Below are 16,549 nucleotides of genomic sequence, written 5' to 3' on the forward strand. Positions count from 1 at the left end.
ATGATACTACATGTAGTATAGTGATATACATGTATTCAACGTTGCAATATCGTATAAACCAGTTTCTTGGATTTAGTTGTAGATAATTTATATTGTCTTTTAATTGTATTATCATGACTAAGTTGCATAAATTTGTTGCAATAGTACAAATGTATAATTATTATTCATAACAATAATGAAGATTTGTGTTTCATTGTATCAATTGTGAATCATCGAGGTAACATATTTAATTAATAAAGAATATATCTTTAACGTATTCGGTGGTTTTGAGTTGAATTGATATTCTTATGACTATAGGATTTTTATATATACTGTGGAATTCGTGGGAGTCAATGTTCGTTGGTAACCAACATTTTCCTATTTTGTGGGGACGTAATTTCGTTGGTAGCCAATTCGTGATAATTTTCATAAACATTAAACGTTTGTGGTGATGTAAAGTCGTGGGCAAGGGCTATCCATGAAAGCAGCGAACATTGATCCCCCACGAATAATGACGATTCCACAGTAGTTCATTTCACACACGAATCAAAGCTGTTTTTAGTGACAATATTCGATATAAGTTTTTTTATAAATCTTATTTATTATACATGTATTTCCTTTTTTTTCTCGAAAAACTACAGATTTTACAGTATTTCGGAGTCTCCATAATATGCCTTTGTTTTTCCTCAGACAAGACGTAATTTCTCGGGCCTTTCCAAAAGGTTGCGCTTGGCCTTGGACAAGAATAACGCAACGTCATTGGATGGAGAGTACCACGTGATAGTCGTCTATTGGTATATTTGAAAGAACAAAACTTAGTTACACACGTGATGAGTAAAGTATTTCATCTCTGGTATGAGTATGCTGTGTGTATCAATTATGTAAATAGCACGAATGAAACAATAAGGGGTGGAACTTCTTTTAAATTAAAATTTGCTTTTTTATGTTTTCTGAATTATTCAAATGTTTAAAAATAAGGCGGGGTAGTCATCAAATTACCCATCGGTCATATGAATTTTAAGATAAGTTGTATCAACTGCGTGAAGATAAATCCCAAAAATGTGAGCTTAAAAAACTATCATAATGAAATATTTATTTTTTTGTTTACATCTCTGTTTATTAACTCTTCTTCTTAAGGAGATAAATAAAGTGAACTCGACCATCCAGCCCTCTTAAATTAGGTTTTGACGTTGTGTTTATTAGATCGAGAGGAAGTGCAAAAAGAATTCTGCTAAACGGTCGTTATATCCAAAAAACGTATTTAAGATCATATCTTCTCCGATTTTAGCAGTGAAATTAAATCAACTTGTTTTTTATTTTTATCTTTTAACGCTGGTTGAATGCCATCTACTCACGCTATCAATAACAATGCAATGCGGGGAATGCGCTCTGGGGTGGTTTTTTTTTTTTTGTTCTTTACATTGTTTGCACACAGAGACCCTTGCCCTTGCTTTTATTGGTTAAATCAGCTCTTTCTTTTAGAAAGTGAAAAAAAGAAAACTATTATAATAATAATTCATAACATTATTTAAAAGAACGAAAATTGCCCTTTATTGATTACATTCACTGAAAATACGAAAGAACATAATATTTTTAGATTCGTTACCTCCAAAGTATTAAGTACCAAATGACTTGACAAGAGGACTCTTTTTTTCATCTTCGTTTTCAGCAAAAGTATTTATTAATAAGACGTTCTTAAACTGATTAGCATTGTAAATTGCTTTCTTCACGAAATTTAGCTAAATATAACTGTTACAGAACAAAAGGTCTCTCTCTCTCTCTCTCTCTCTCTCTCTCTCTCTCTCTCTCTCTCTCTCTCTCTCTCTCTCTCTCTCTCTCTCTCTCATTTCTGGTTTTATTTATAAAATATACAATTTTCCAAGTATTACAAAATAGTGAGTGTAATAAAATTTAGGATCCAAGTATAACCTGGCAGTGCATGTTCAAAAAAAGAAAACTCACATACTCATTAAAATTTTCTAGCAAAAAAAAGAAAACTTTCTACATACATGTCTAAAACAACAAATCTTGTGAATTAACAATTGAAACCAATTGTTGTATATAAACAAAATCATTATCGTTTTGTTCAAGCATTTAGAGCGGCGCGTATCTGTCTCTGCTTTTGTGGCTTCACGAATATGTTGCAGCCTGAATTCCTGGTGACTTTATACCCAGAAAAAATGAAGAAGCACTATTGTGTTTGTTGTTGTTTTTGAAGTGATTGATGAGATATTGGATGTGTAATGGTTTCAAAATTACACGCACCTGTGTGAGTTATGCATCACATGACATCGGGCCATCCTAATTACCGGAATATACTAATAGAGAACCTTAATTCAACAAATAATAAACAGCTGTGGTCTTTGAGAGCGGTGAAAAAGTAGGTAGATGTACATATATATTTAGATACACAAAAAATGATTCCTTCGTAAAATGGCTGAAAAATACTCATTTATAATAGTCCTTTATGCTTGTCAGCAAAATAGAATAATTCTTGTTTCCTATTTTGCAAATAATTAAAGATAATTATGACATTTACATGTAAATATAGTATGGTTATCTGTTGTGTATTTCATGTAACAATTTTCAGGAATAATTGTAAATAAAATCGAATGATCATACATTATTTTAAAACAGTAAATTATCCGACAGGCATCAAAGATAGGTATTAGCCTTAATGTTAGGTTTGTTAAGGGAGTGGGGAGGGTGGGGGGGGGGGGGGGACTCGAGGGTCGTTACATGTAATTATGTTTGCATTACGGGTTCCAATACCCGTTTTTTGTAATTTTGCATTACAAATAAATTAAGTCTATTTTTAGAGGAGGGGTGGAGGCATCATCCTCCTCCTTCTGCCCAAACTCCCTATGGATCCAAACATACCCCATTTCAATGATGGATATATTACAGTAACTACAGTTGCATCTTCGCTAGCCAAGGTTTTCTGATCCACACCTTGGCTAGCGAAAATGTTAGAGTTGAGATTTCTTCAATTCTATACGATACGGCTGAGAGGGAAAGATGGTCTGAGATAATTTTGGTTTGAGAAATGCAATAAAACAGCTGTATTCTCCAGCATCCTTTGCAATGCCAAATCCATTTTGTCCTTCAATTTCTTTTTTATATTTTACGATTCACTCAGAAGTGCAGGTTACAGAATTAACTCCTAATGAACGACCAGCATACGGAACAATGATGAAGAATTATTCAAAGAACGCCTAACAATTCCGGTAATGGCCGCAATGACTTGCTTAAAAAATCACCATCGCCATTCGTAAATCCTCTAAATTGGTCGTTAGAATCAATGGACTCGCGAGCTAAACTCGTTACAGATCGAGCATTTCTTGTATCGTTAGACGCAACATTTAAATTTAGTACAATATATTCCCTCAAATTATTTCGGCCGCGTTTTATCATGTCATAGTCCATATCAAAAGAGGCCCCAGCAGACGAGGAGAGTGATGCTTTACAAAAAAGAATAATTATACAGTCAAACTTCGTTATCTCGACCTAGATGGGATTCTGTTTAAAAACTTCGAGATATTCTAGTATTCGAGATATCGAGGGTAAATTACTTAAAAAATAAGTGCCTGGAACTTAAAAATCTCTTCAAAATATCCATTGTATTCGAGATATCGGTGTTCGAGATAGCGAAGTTCAACTGTATCTATATATCTGTTTTGCGGTATAACTATATACATACATGTAGGTACATGCATAAAGAGAGTAAAGGGATGAAAAACATAATTTATCTCTATATAAAGATATGAGAAGATTGAAAAAATACGTTTGCATTGAAGAACATAAATCAGTCGAATGTACGTCGCTTCAAGGATATTCCTGCCCAATATTTTATTCATCATTATTTTTCGTTATTAACTGTAGAAATATTTCTTTTATTGCTCAATTCAATAGGGAATATTCATAGCAAAATTTTACACAATTTCACACAATTACGCAGTTACCGTTCCTTACAATTGCTGTTTACATGGAAATATTCGCCCCAGTTTTATTTTGGCCGTTTTTACCCTCCTTGTCATTTGGGCAAATTTTAAACTGGATAAATTTAAGACTATTCTTTAATTACTGTGTTAATTATAAAAGAGCATGCATCATATATAATATTTCAATTGTCTGGCAGACCTTAATACAGGGGGAAATCGTTTGCAAGAGTAAAATGGCGAAAAAAGCGGGGCGAAAATTATCCTGTATACAGTATGCATTTTGAGACACATAACTTTACTCCACAATCCCGCACTGCAAAAAGTGTATCCATAAAAACCACAAAAGAAGTTGATTTCTCTTGTCCTAAATCCGATTATAAAATGACAGAATTTATAAAATTAGTACAAATCAGTATGTTTATATTTTGATTGGTTAAATAAAATTAATCTATTTATTCATGCTTTGGTGCAAAAATTTTCAATGTCAATAAAAAGATATTTACAGAAAGCGTTGTAGTCTGGTTTTTTGCTTCTTTTCCCCACCGATTGTCGCTGCCGCACCATATATATGTATAGTTAACATGATATTTAACCGCCGCTACCCCAATAACAATGAGAGTGACTACTATGAGAACCCAACCCGGTGGGAATTCGCATTTGTCGCGGAAAGTTTACCTTAATGTTTAAATTGGCGACAATGCTATTGACTTTTCTCGTGGTTTGTTTACAACATGAACCCGTGTAGACAATTATTTAGTTTTCTCCGGTGGTTACTAAATATACATGTATACTGCATTATTACTAGTAACTAACTCAAAAACAAAGAAAGTTTTACCGATTTCACTTATCTCTACTGAGATTTTTTTCAAGAATCGAATAAGGATATACATGTATTCTTTTTCAGAATTCCCAACGACACTAAACAGAAAATAAGTAAATTATGGTAGCCAACATAAAATTTACATGAAATTTATAAATTAAAATTGATTCAAAACTCACGAAGAAAGCTATGAGTTTGGGATGATCTCATTTCATCTATTTGGTCTAATCGTTAGATTTCTCGTTCAAAAGTACATCGTCAAAAAACAATTCTGCATTCTTTTTTGCCAGTGCATTATATGGGCAAATATGTATCTCGTCAAAAAATGAGAACCATACTTAACAATATGCAAAACATTCCCGATAAAGTAGATTATCATAGCTATATACGATGCCGTGTAATTATAGCTCGAAGGAACACGTAGAGAAAAAATTAATATCAAGATTTCGATTTCACCGCAAAGCGCTGTTTCAGGACAGATTGCAAAATATTATCAAAACCGATTTGGTTTGACTTTTCCTATAGCGTCACGATCATATCTGTCAGCTACGTCATGCATAAATTATACACGCCGCCGGTGTGAAAACTATATGATTGGTTAACTCCTATTTTTAGGCCGAGTTATCAGTATACGCTTATGCAATGCCAGAGCTGAAGGATTTCTCAGAACAGTTTATTTCCCCCCAATATTATTCATTCAAAATCGACTATCCCGTATGTTTAAATTCTGTGCTAAACTCTCTCTCTCTCTCTCTCTCTCTCTCTCTCTGTGTAAACGGGCGTTAAACCATAGCCTCAAGCTACGGTCCAGAGTACGGCGTTATAAAAAATTTAATATTTAAAAGTTGCATGTGCTAAGCGTCCATTTCATGTAAATACCGTAAATGTATAATGCACATGTATTACCTACTAACTTGCCAGTCAAAGTGATAGGTATGAATTCCTCGATTTCTACACCTTTCGATCGGCAATCGACAGTCAATAAAAGTATTGAACGATGGTGTGAAAGAACGAGACGGAAGTGGAGAGTGCAAGGAGGTTTGAACATGTGCGTCTTCATTAGGCAAGTGTCCGATTCGTTTCTCTTCTGTTGCCCTATCACTTTCGGTGTAAATATATATACTAAAATATCCACAAACCATTTACTGCAGATTTCTTTATTTTACCTGTCTCTGAACCCCCGATCACCCGCTCCATACATGAACACTGGTTTGTTTACATACATAAAAAATACAGTTCTTGATCCGCTTTCCGAGTACGGTTAAAGGTTGTTTAATAGGAGAAAGTTTGGGGCGGGTAAAGCTACAATTATTAACAGTAGTAAACTAAATGAAGAATTATTTAAATGGATTATTTGCACAAAATGTGGTATGGTATGATGTAAATAATTTTTAAAAAATAGTGTTATTTTTATACGCGGCAAATTGCCGTTAAGTTTTTTTGTACATGTAAGTATTGTATGCACTGTAGCTTTATATTTTCTAACCCAAAATTTATACACAGAGCTACAGCTATATATGTTATGTACCGTATGTATTGTTTTATCACAAGTGTACACTTTCGAAAAATAGCCCAATTTCGACAGTCACGAGTACCCATGTGAATTTTTCATTCTCTGATATGTTGTTGTTCTGTCCGTGCATAATTTAGTCTTAGTTAACCAGCAGCCAATCAGCGATAAGCTGAATCCACCAATAAAAAAAGTTGTGGTTAAGGTGCGGGTATTGTTTATGTATGACGTAGCTGAAAAAGTTGAACGCGACGCGATCGGAAAAGTCAAACCAAATCGGTTTTAGTAATAATTTGCGATGGTGGTATAGCCATATCAGCGTACATGACAAATTCCCGCCAGAGGACGTAGGAGCACGTTGGGGTTATCGGACAAGAAGTTGGGTATTCGTTTTATAGGCATAATTATTGGCTTAATCATGTAATAGTCCCGGTTATCACGGCAGAAGCTTCGAGCAGAGACTATATTAAGGGGGCTAAATAGTCAACAAGTTACTGATCCGACCTAAGTTGAATTTTAGATACAAATTTTTATAGCCATAAAAACGGTTATTAAAGAAGAATTCCAAATATTTTGATCTGAGTCGCTTCCTCAATCTTTATTGAGAACTCTTCTTTTCAAGAAGGTTAATTTAGTCGAGAATTCTTCTCAACTATCCAGATATCTGAATCAAGACAAGTCATTTAGTACAAATCAAAAACAAAATCAACCAACTTTTCTCTCCTTTTGCTCTATATACAATTTTTATTAGAATTTATCTCTCTCTTTCTGACTTTCATTCAATCAGTGCAATGCAACTGCACCGGTGACACATTATCATCGGTTTTCTATCGGATCGTTTGCCCCGAAGTGGACACCATTCATCTGTTTATTTCAAAGTACTTTGCAGAACCTGAATGTACTGAAATATTTTCACGCAGGCGTTCGATTTCATTCACTGGCTGTCACGATAAGATATTTGACGCCAATTAAAGCGATTCCATTAAAAATATTTGCTTTTTTATCGGGTGGGAGATAGGTATTTTACAGCTAAATGTATGTCCATGTATTGTTTGTTTCCCAGCAACTCAAATCGACCTATAATTATCTGTCTTAAGTTTCTGTTCTAATTTTTTTGATGTTCTAAAATTTAGGAATTTGTAATGTTTAACTGGCATAATTTGCGTGTGTGTGTGTGTGGGTGGGGGGGGGGGGGGGCTCTTTATAATGCTTTTCATATTATATAACTATTTATATGCTACATGTAGTAATTCTTATTTTAATTGATTTGATATAAACAAATAAATAGTCTTTACGTACCTTTAAAGGGGCATGGTCACGATTTTGGTCAAATTCTGCTTTTCTGTTTTTAGCTCACCTGAGCTGAAAGCTCAAGTGAGCTATTCTGATCACTTTTTGTCCGTCGTCCGTCCGTCCGTCCGTCCGTCCGTCTGTCCGTCCGTCTGTCTGTCCGTCTGTAAACTTTTTACATTTTGAACTTCTTCTCTAAAACCGCTTATCCAATTTCAACCAAATTTGGCACAAAGCATCCTTATGGGAGGGCGAATATAAATTGCAGAAATAAAAGTCCGATCTGTATTCAAAGCGGAGAAAACCTTGAAAATGTAGAAAAAGGGGGGTGCATTTTTAAAAATCTTCTTCTCAAGAACTACTGATTCCAATTCAACGTAGTTTAGCATAAATTATCCTTATGGGAAGGAAAATATAAATTGCAAATATTAAGGTCTAATTCTGTTTCAAATCTGAGTTATTACGAAAATAATAATAAAGGAAAGGCGTATTTCAATCAGTTTAATAGCCTCGGATTCGGCATCCGGTAAAATGGGTAGACAAGACTTGGCCTGGGCAAAACAAAAGATAAGCAGTTATTAATCTGCCAATCTCATTAAAATTTCAGGATATTTGATGGACCAGTATATTTGTATTTGCTGTAATTATTGCTGCAAAATAATGCGTATTTGGAATTGACGATTGCCGATCTGCCCCGGCTTTTATTTTGCCACTGCCCGGTTTTGCTTACCCATTTTACCAAGACTCGTATTCCATACTTCTAAAACGAGGTTCTTTGTTGAAAGCAGCCATGACATTATACGAAAAAGGGTCGATCTGACTATGATGAATTTGCTTGTTGTGCAACAGTTCGCGTATGAAGGGAAATTTTTGAAACATGAAAAATATATTGGTGCCGATTTTGTGAAGTAAATTGAGGCTAAATATTTCAATGCGTTGACAGTTTTCACACATGACGTTGATGTTAGCTTGTTCTGATTTTCGTTTCGTTTTCATTATTTATGCTTTGTAACCTGGAAACTGTCGTCTGTATTTCGTGATTTTTACGTATCAAATCAAACAGGGACTTCGGTAAATCAAACAGTTACGTTAACTGTTTACCTGCGCAAATTAACCAAATCTGATGTAGGAGTACTGAAATACAATTCATTCTATCGGTAATTCGGCATTATTTTTTGCGTAATGGTAGATTAATGCAATAGGTTTTTGTTGAGATACTCGGCATTTTCTCTAGTTTATTCAGTTCAAATAGAGTTTGATATCGCTTACGGAAATATGTAGGTATATACATGTATATATATGATTCATTTCGAAAAAATAAATTGTGTTCTTTATTTGTTATACATGAAGTGCATGTTTCTTGTGTTTAATTGTTAACAATTTCTATTTACTAACCATTTTTTAGTGTTTGCTTCGAATTATAAGCAAGATACAGAGATCTGCTACAATTCTATGTTTGTACACAGATCTTAAAAGCTAAAGATTAAATCAAAGTACTGATAGTACTGAAAAGCGCTAACCCAGCTTCTGTATGTATATAACAGATATATGTATATAGCATTTCAGCTTCTGTATACGCACTATATTTCCTCATCACTGCATGACAGTCCCTGCAATGATGTATGTAAGCCCCGTACATTAATTTCACAATAACCCATAAATTAGATTCACAATAGCCCGTGCAGTTATGTGCATAAACCCCTGAAACTGGTTCCCTAACCAGTTTAAATGATGTATACTTTTGCTTATAGGGGGCGGTTATTCGATGCACCGGAAGTTGAAGTCTAATGACAATAAAGGGCTGAGCTATGCTTAGCGCTTTAAAAAGTAAAAAAATTGTCAATATTTATTACGAAAATTTTCAAAATCTGTTCTTCCAGAAACCAACTTATTGAATTGTAAACTTAACCTTTTTAGCTCACCTGAGAATGGGGCCACAATGGGGGGTCGAAGTTTAACAAATGAATATATAGAGTAAATCTTTAGAAATCCTCTTCTCAGAAACTAATCGGCCAGGAAAGCTGAAACTTGTGTGGAAGCATCCTCAGGTAGTGTAGATTCAAAGATGTGAAAATCATGACCCCTGGGGATAGGGTGGGGCCACAATGGAGGGTCGAAGTTTAACATATGAATGTAAAAAGTAAATCTTTAAAAATCTTCTTCTCAGAAACTAATTGGCCAGGAAAGCTGACACTTGTGTGGATGCATCGTTATGTAGTGAAGATTCAAATTTGTGAAAATCATGACCCCCGGGGGTAGGTTTGGGCCACAATGGGAGATCGACATTTTACATAGGAATATACACAGTTAATCTTTAAAAATCTTCTTCTCAGAAACTAATCAGCCAGGAAAGCTGACACTTGTGTGGATGCATCCTCAGGTAGTGTAAATTCAAAGTTGTAAAAATCATGACCCCCGGGGGTAGGGTTGGGCCACAATGGGGGATCGAAGTTTAACATAGGAATATATACAGTAAATCTTTAAAAATCTTCTTCTCAGTAACTAATTCGAAGGCAAAGCTGGAACTTGTGTGGAAGCATCCTCAGGTAGTGAAGATTCAAAGTTGTGAAAATCATAACCCTGGGGGTAGGTTGGGGCCACAATGGGGGATTGAAGTTAAACATATGATTATATACAGTAATTCTTTAAAAATCTTCTTCTCAGAAACTAATTAGCCAGGAAAGCTAAAACTTGTGTGGAAGCATCCTCAGTTAGTGTAGATTCAAATTTGTGAAAAGCATGACCCCTGGGGGTAGGTTTGGGCCACAATGGGAGGTCGATGTTTTACATAGGAATAAACAGAGTCATCTTTAAAAATCTTCTTCTCAGAAACTAATCAGCCAGGAAAGCTGGAACTTGTGTGAAAGCATCCTCAGGTAGTGTAGATTTAAAGTTGTGAAAATAATGATCCCCAGGGGTAGGGTGGGGCCACAATGGGGGGGGGGGTCAAAGTTTAACAAAGGAGTTTATAGGGTAAATCTTTAAAAATCTTCTCAGAAACTAATCAGCCAGATGATTCTTTATAATTGTTAAGACTTTGGCCCCAGGACAATTCTTTGGCCTCACCAGAAGGTTGAGAGTTTACTGTACGTTTATATCCCATATATAAACTATTGTTAGGGATCTTTTTGAGAACTGCAATACTCAACACATGATATGACTATAAAATCATCCTGTTAGAAAAGGGACTAATGGTTATAAACATAAGAATATCCAGGGGAAAATGGATTTTATTTATACAGGATTTACATGAATTATTGTATATTGTCCAGATAGTTTGTATTATGACTCCATTGAGCTGATTTTATCATACCTATTGTTCCTCAGGTGAGCGATGTGGCCCATGGGCCTCTTGTTATTATTTACAATGCTTTAGGAAGGCATTCCTAATGATCAAATGAAATTTGGGTGCCAGTCAATGAGTTTTAAGCACGATACAGCCCTCACAATTCTTCGTCATGTAAACAAGGCTCGTGCCTAGCTGCAGGACTGTAGCTCCCGGTCTGAAAAAATTCGGATGGACGTCCCAGGTCGCAGGTCGTCCATCCGAATTTTTTCAGACCGGGAGCTACAGTCATGCAGCTAGGCTCGTGCCCTGTTTTTGTTTACATAGGTTCAATATACCAGTAAAAAATCTTTTTCAAGCTGATTTGTCTATCTTTTTATTCATTTAAAGCATAAATAAACCGTTACTAACGATTAACACATTCATTTGAGGTCTAAAACTGGAATTTTCACTTCAACATTCAAAATGTAAACAAAAGCTTTGTTTACATAGCGAAGAATTTTAAGCTCTGTAACTCGCTTATAATTCAACAAATGACAATCAAATTTTGGTTGCCTAATAAAAATGCCTTACTGAAGCATTGTAAACATTAAAATCGAAAAAACAATTTTTGACCAAAATCGTGACCATGCCCCTTTAAAGCGATTCGCCTGGCAACATTAATTGAGCAAAGAATTTTTCTTTGGTCTTGATATATCAATAATGATACATGTATATTGATCAACGAACTCAAGTCTAGATTAGGGGGTGGGGGTCGGTCACAAAGAATGCCAATTTTAAAGACAAGCCCTTGTGTATGAAGTAACTAAAATATCCCTGTTCTATATATTATCCCTATTACTATATTACAAATCGTACATCTTACATCTATTAAATAAATAATTTATATTGTACTAAATACACTCCGATCTAACGGTGAATTGGTCGCGATGAAAATAGTTCATCATGCATTCGTCTGAAATTTTCCACTTGAAGAACTTCAGTGCAGTTTTACTCGATAACTTATCATTACACCCACGCTATCATGTTTTATTTTATTTTTTTTTGTTGTTTTTGTTGTCAATTTATCGTAATGGACCCAAGCACGAATTCACTTTTCTTGTAGATTGACAAATCGAACAGATCCTTGGGATGGGATTGCGTCACGTATGTCGAGAAAGAATAATTTGAAACCCGAAGTAATATACTTCAATCCAGTTAAATAAGAGAGAGAGAGAGAGAAAGAAAGAAAGAAAGAAAGAGAGAGAGAGAGAGAGAGAGAGAGAGAGATTATCTTTGCATTTGATTAGTAATACAATTTGGTGTGAGTGCCCTGGAACCCACTATCCCCTGGTGTAACACAGAAATGTCCGTGGGGACAGGAAATCACGTGACGTCATGTATCCCAGGGTTCCCGATTTCCACAACCAAACATATTAACTAAAGTCAGGATTCGCCGAAGAAGAAGGAGAAAAAAATAAGCCCTCCCTCCGGATAATTAAACTTTCCAGTTGGAGTAATTATTTGGTCCAAATCCGAAAATCCATTTTGTATTGGACACCCGGCTGGGAGCGCCGATTTCTGTCGGAGATATAGAAGACCCTGGAGAGACCTAAAGGATATGAATCGTGGCCGTAAATTAATCATGTAATCTCTCTAGATATGGTAACAACATATTGATATTGTTATGACAGTTTGGAACATGGAGTGGATTAGGTTCTACTCCCGACATTCCATCAATTAGTAATACTAATATTCACTCAGGCAGCTATAGAGGGTTCAGTTACATTATATTGTGTTCAAATTAATCAGAAATGGTTTTGATTTATGCACGATAGATATTGATATTATCAGTGTCAATCGAACCTGGAAAGAGACAAAGCTATAAGGCATGTTATGTATAATTATTTTTGTTTTAAAGTAGTTTAATGTCACATGCATAATCTGTCCCAAATCTGTACCATTTTTGTCACTTTTTGGCCGTTTTTAACCAAAAATGCATATACATAACAAAGAAGTACAATATACGGGGAAAATCCGAGATTTTTTCCTTGAAAGCCGTCTCTCGTTACCTGCAGAAATTCACAGGACCAAAAAAATGAAAGATTTATAATGGTAGAATCTGACATCTTTAATCCATTTGAAAGTTCAACCGGATTTTATCGCGCAAATCAACATTATCATCCAAGTACTTAATTGAAAATCTCGATAACTTTTTTTGTTTGAAGTCGTGTATTGCATCTTGAAGCGACCGATCTAGAGGGCCATTTCTAATTTCTTTTCTCTCTCTCTTTCTTTATGAGAGAGAGATAGAGAGAGAGAGAGAGAGAGAGAGAGAGAGAGAGAGAGAGAGAGAGAGAGAGAGAGAGAGAGAGAGAGAGAGTATATATTACAATCTCCGATATTATTGACATCACAAGTTATCAACTATTTCAGGTGTAATACATGAAAGTATCGGCTTTGTATTGATGCGAAAAACACCATGTCAAAAAAATTGTAAATACTTTTCAAAAAATCAAAAGAAAATTGTAACCCCCGTATATCATTACATTTTTTGTGTGCTTTACGGTGCATTGATTTTGACAACTTAAACATGCTTTGTATGAAATGTTGATCTAAATTATACATTTGATTTCTATCAAAATCTGTCTTTGAAGTTGATGAATCGTCCATTAACCACGTTAAATCAATGAAATTGGCTTTGAAAAGCAATTCAAACCTTATTTGGATTCTTTCCCTCTTTTAACAAATAGTGCTATCATTTTTTAAAATTGTTAATAATCATGTTTGTGTTATTCATCGCCTATTACATGCAAACTATTATCTAACAAGAGGCCGAGGGGCCACATTGCTCACCTGAGCAACAATTGCCTTAAATCTGATCAAATTAGCAGTACAGTATCAAAATATCTTGACAACTAAGTACAGCAGATCTTGCTAAAAAAAAATCAAAATCTTCCAATTTTTATCCACATCTTTTTTTTTGGAAAATATCAAGCCCCTTTTGTTGTTGTACCTGTAAGAAGATTTTTCTCTATTCCTATAAACCCCCCCCCCCATTTTGTGGCCCCACTTTTCTCTAGGGAATCATGGTTTCATCAAACTTAAATCTGCATAACCTGTGCTTTCAAACTAAGTACTCAGTTTTGGACCGAAAACTTTTCCAGAATATTTTTAAAGATTTTCTCTATATATTCTTATGTAAAAATTCAAACTGCCATCGCGGCCCTTCCCTACAGCTAGGGACTGTGATTTTGCAAACTTGAATTTACACTACCCGAGGATGCCTCTACACAAGTTTAAGCTTTTCTGGCCAAATAGTCTTTAAAAAGAAGATTTTTAAAGATTTTCTCTATATATTCCTATGTAAAAATTCATCCCCCATTGTGGCCTCACCCTACCCCTGGACTATTATTTAAACAAACTTGAATCTATACGATCTGGGGATGCTTCCACTCAAATTTGGGCTTTCCTGGCCTAATAGTTTTTGAGAAGAGGATTTTTAAAGATTTTCTCTCTATATAAATTTATCCCCCCTTGTGGCCCCACCAGTTTTAGACTATATTGGTTTCCTTGAGAAGAAGAGCTCTGTATAAAGAGTTTGGATTGTGATAAATGTTGTGTACACATGTATTGTATTATATCTTTGTAACGGGAGAGAGCGGTCTAAGTTATGGAACTTGTGCCCAATCCCAATTGTATTTTCGTACAATAAAAATATGTTCAAATGAAATCAAATCAAAGAGTTTGGAAACCATTTAAGTTTTAAAACTAAAATATATCTGGATTTTTTTCCCTTTACCATATCATACATGTAGTTAAACATGTAAAATCATATTAAGACATTTAAAGTAGATCTGATCTAATTTGCTGACTAAATTTAAAGAATAAAGTGGTTTAAGACCTAGATCCGAAAAAATATCAAGACATTTAAGGTATATCTGATGTAGAATGCCCCCCTCCCCCCTGCAGCAGCCTCTTTGAAAGAAACAATGGCTTACAGACCGATATCTGAAATTGTACCGATTCACAGTCTATGTACCTTACAACCCAGCCACGACCGTACTAGTCGTGAATTATATGGGACAGCGTTTATTGCACGACTGGACTCAATTAGGACTGCGGAGTCTAAAAGTAATTCGATTTATTTATAATAGCTATGTAGGTTATACCTTGTTTTACTGTTGAACCCACGAAATGTCGAGAACAAACTAATACAACTCAGCAAATAGCCGACTAATTGCACTCGTAAAAACAGAATTGTTCTCCGTTGTCTGACACGAATTAGTCGGTGAGCGAACTGTCAAATTTATTTTGGGAGGAAAATTATTTTTTTATGACCGCATCTGCTAGCAATGAGAACAAAATATATGTAGAAAAAAGACAGGACATGTAATTTAAAACGAGCGATTAATTGCATTCCACGTTGACATTCAAAATAAACATGACATATTGTACTCCAAATTAATAATGACCGAGGGTAATTTTTTTAGAATCTAATTCGGCGGAGAAAATGGCCCGTTCCTTAAACCCTGTAAATCCTATGTAAATAATGGAAAAATGTTCTCCCTAGAATAATGACCCCTTGTAGATTTTTAACGAGTATAAATTACAAACAAATGCGATGCATATAGTCAACTTTTAAAACACTAGTAACTGTATAGTGTACTGAGGCTGAAATAAAGTTACCAATCTATTTCTCATTACATGTAAGTTAGCTATATTTATATTTATTAATAATATCAGCTGCGTGTAACATTAGCGATACAAAAATGTGCTTGTATTACAAGAATTATTAGACAGGAATCGTCTGTTACTCAAGTTCATTAATTTAAACATATGTAAGCATTTTTTTTTACATGTGCAGGTAGACATTTCATGTACCTAACTATATTTCAGTCTGACTAAAGACAACCCTACTATTTCAATTCAGCCAGCACCCATAATCATTTTTACGCAAGTTCTGTGGTCGATACAATGACCTTGTCAGCAAGTACGGTGTTTTATTAACTTAAAGACACATGCTGACTGACGCTTTTCATACTTGTTTGGCTATTGTCTTTAAATTAATAAAAGACACTATTATTCATACACCGAATTGACTTAAAAGCATCTTCCGTTTTTCATGATCATGATATTGAGCACAGGGTGCGACAGGTCGGCGGGGGATGCTTACTCCTCCTAGGCACATGATCCCACCTTTATCTCTTTACAAGTCCATGTTTTGCTCTGATTTGAGTTTGTATATCGCTATATGGATTTTGGAGACGATTGATGGTTTGTTATTGTTATCATTTACAGTAGGGACTGGCTTTAAAATAGTCAAACTGTACCATATTTTAACGTCACAACGTTAGAAAAGGTTAAATACATATAACTATGTATTCAATATATTTTTGTTACAAAATGGGTTCAATCTAAGGTCGTCTTGTGTTAAATTACCCTATCCATGCTTATAGACTGATGTCTCTCGCAAAGAAAGGTAACTCTTATGATGAGAGCGATTGTAAAAATGTAAAATATTTGAGAGAGAAAACAAAACAAAGCTTTAATACATACTTGATATACAGCAATGATATTTTATTTAAGGAGACTGGATGATCAACAGATTTAAAATCATCATATCTGCCTTAAAATTTTAAATACGGCTATAAACTAGTTTTTAGTAAAGGAAAACATTCAATTGCAAACATTTTAGATTTTAGATTTAAATATTTTTTTCATTTTACAGAGCTCTTTAACTA

The sequence above is a fragment of the Crassostrea angulata genome, chromosome 9, assembly GCF_025612915.1.
Source record: "Crassostrea angulata isolate pt1a10 chromosome 9, ASM2561291v2, whole genome shotgun sequence".
Classification (NCBI taxonomy): domain Eukaryota; kingdom Metazoa; phylum Mollusca; class Bivalvia; order Ostreida; family Ostreidae; genus Magallana; species Magallana angulata.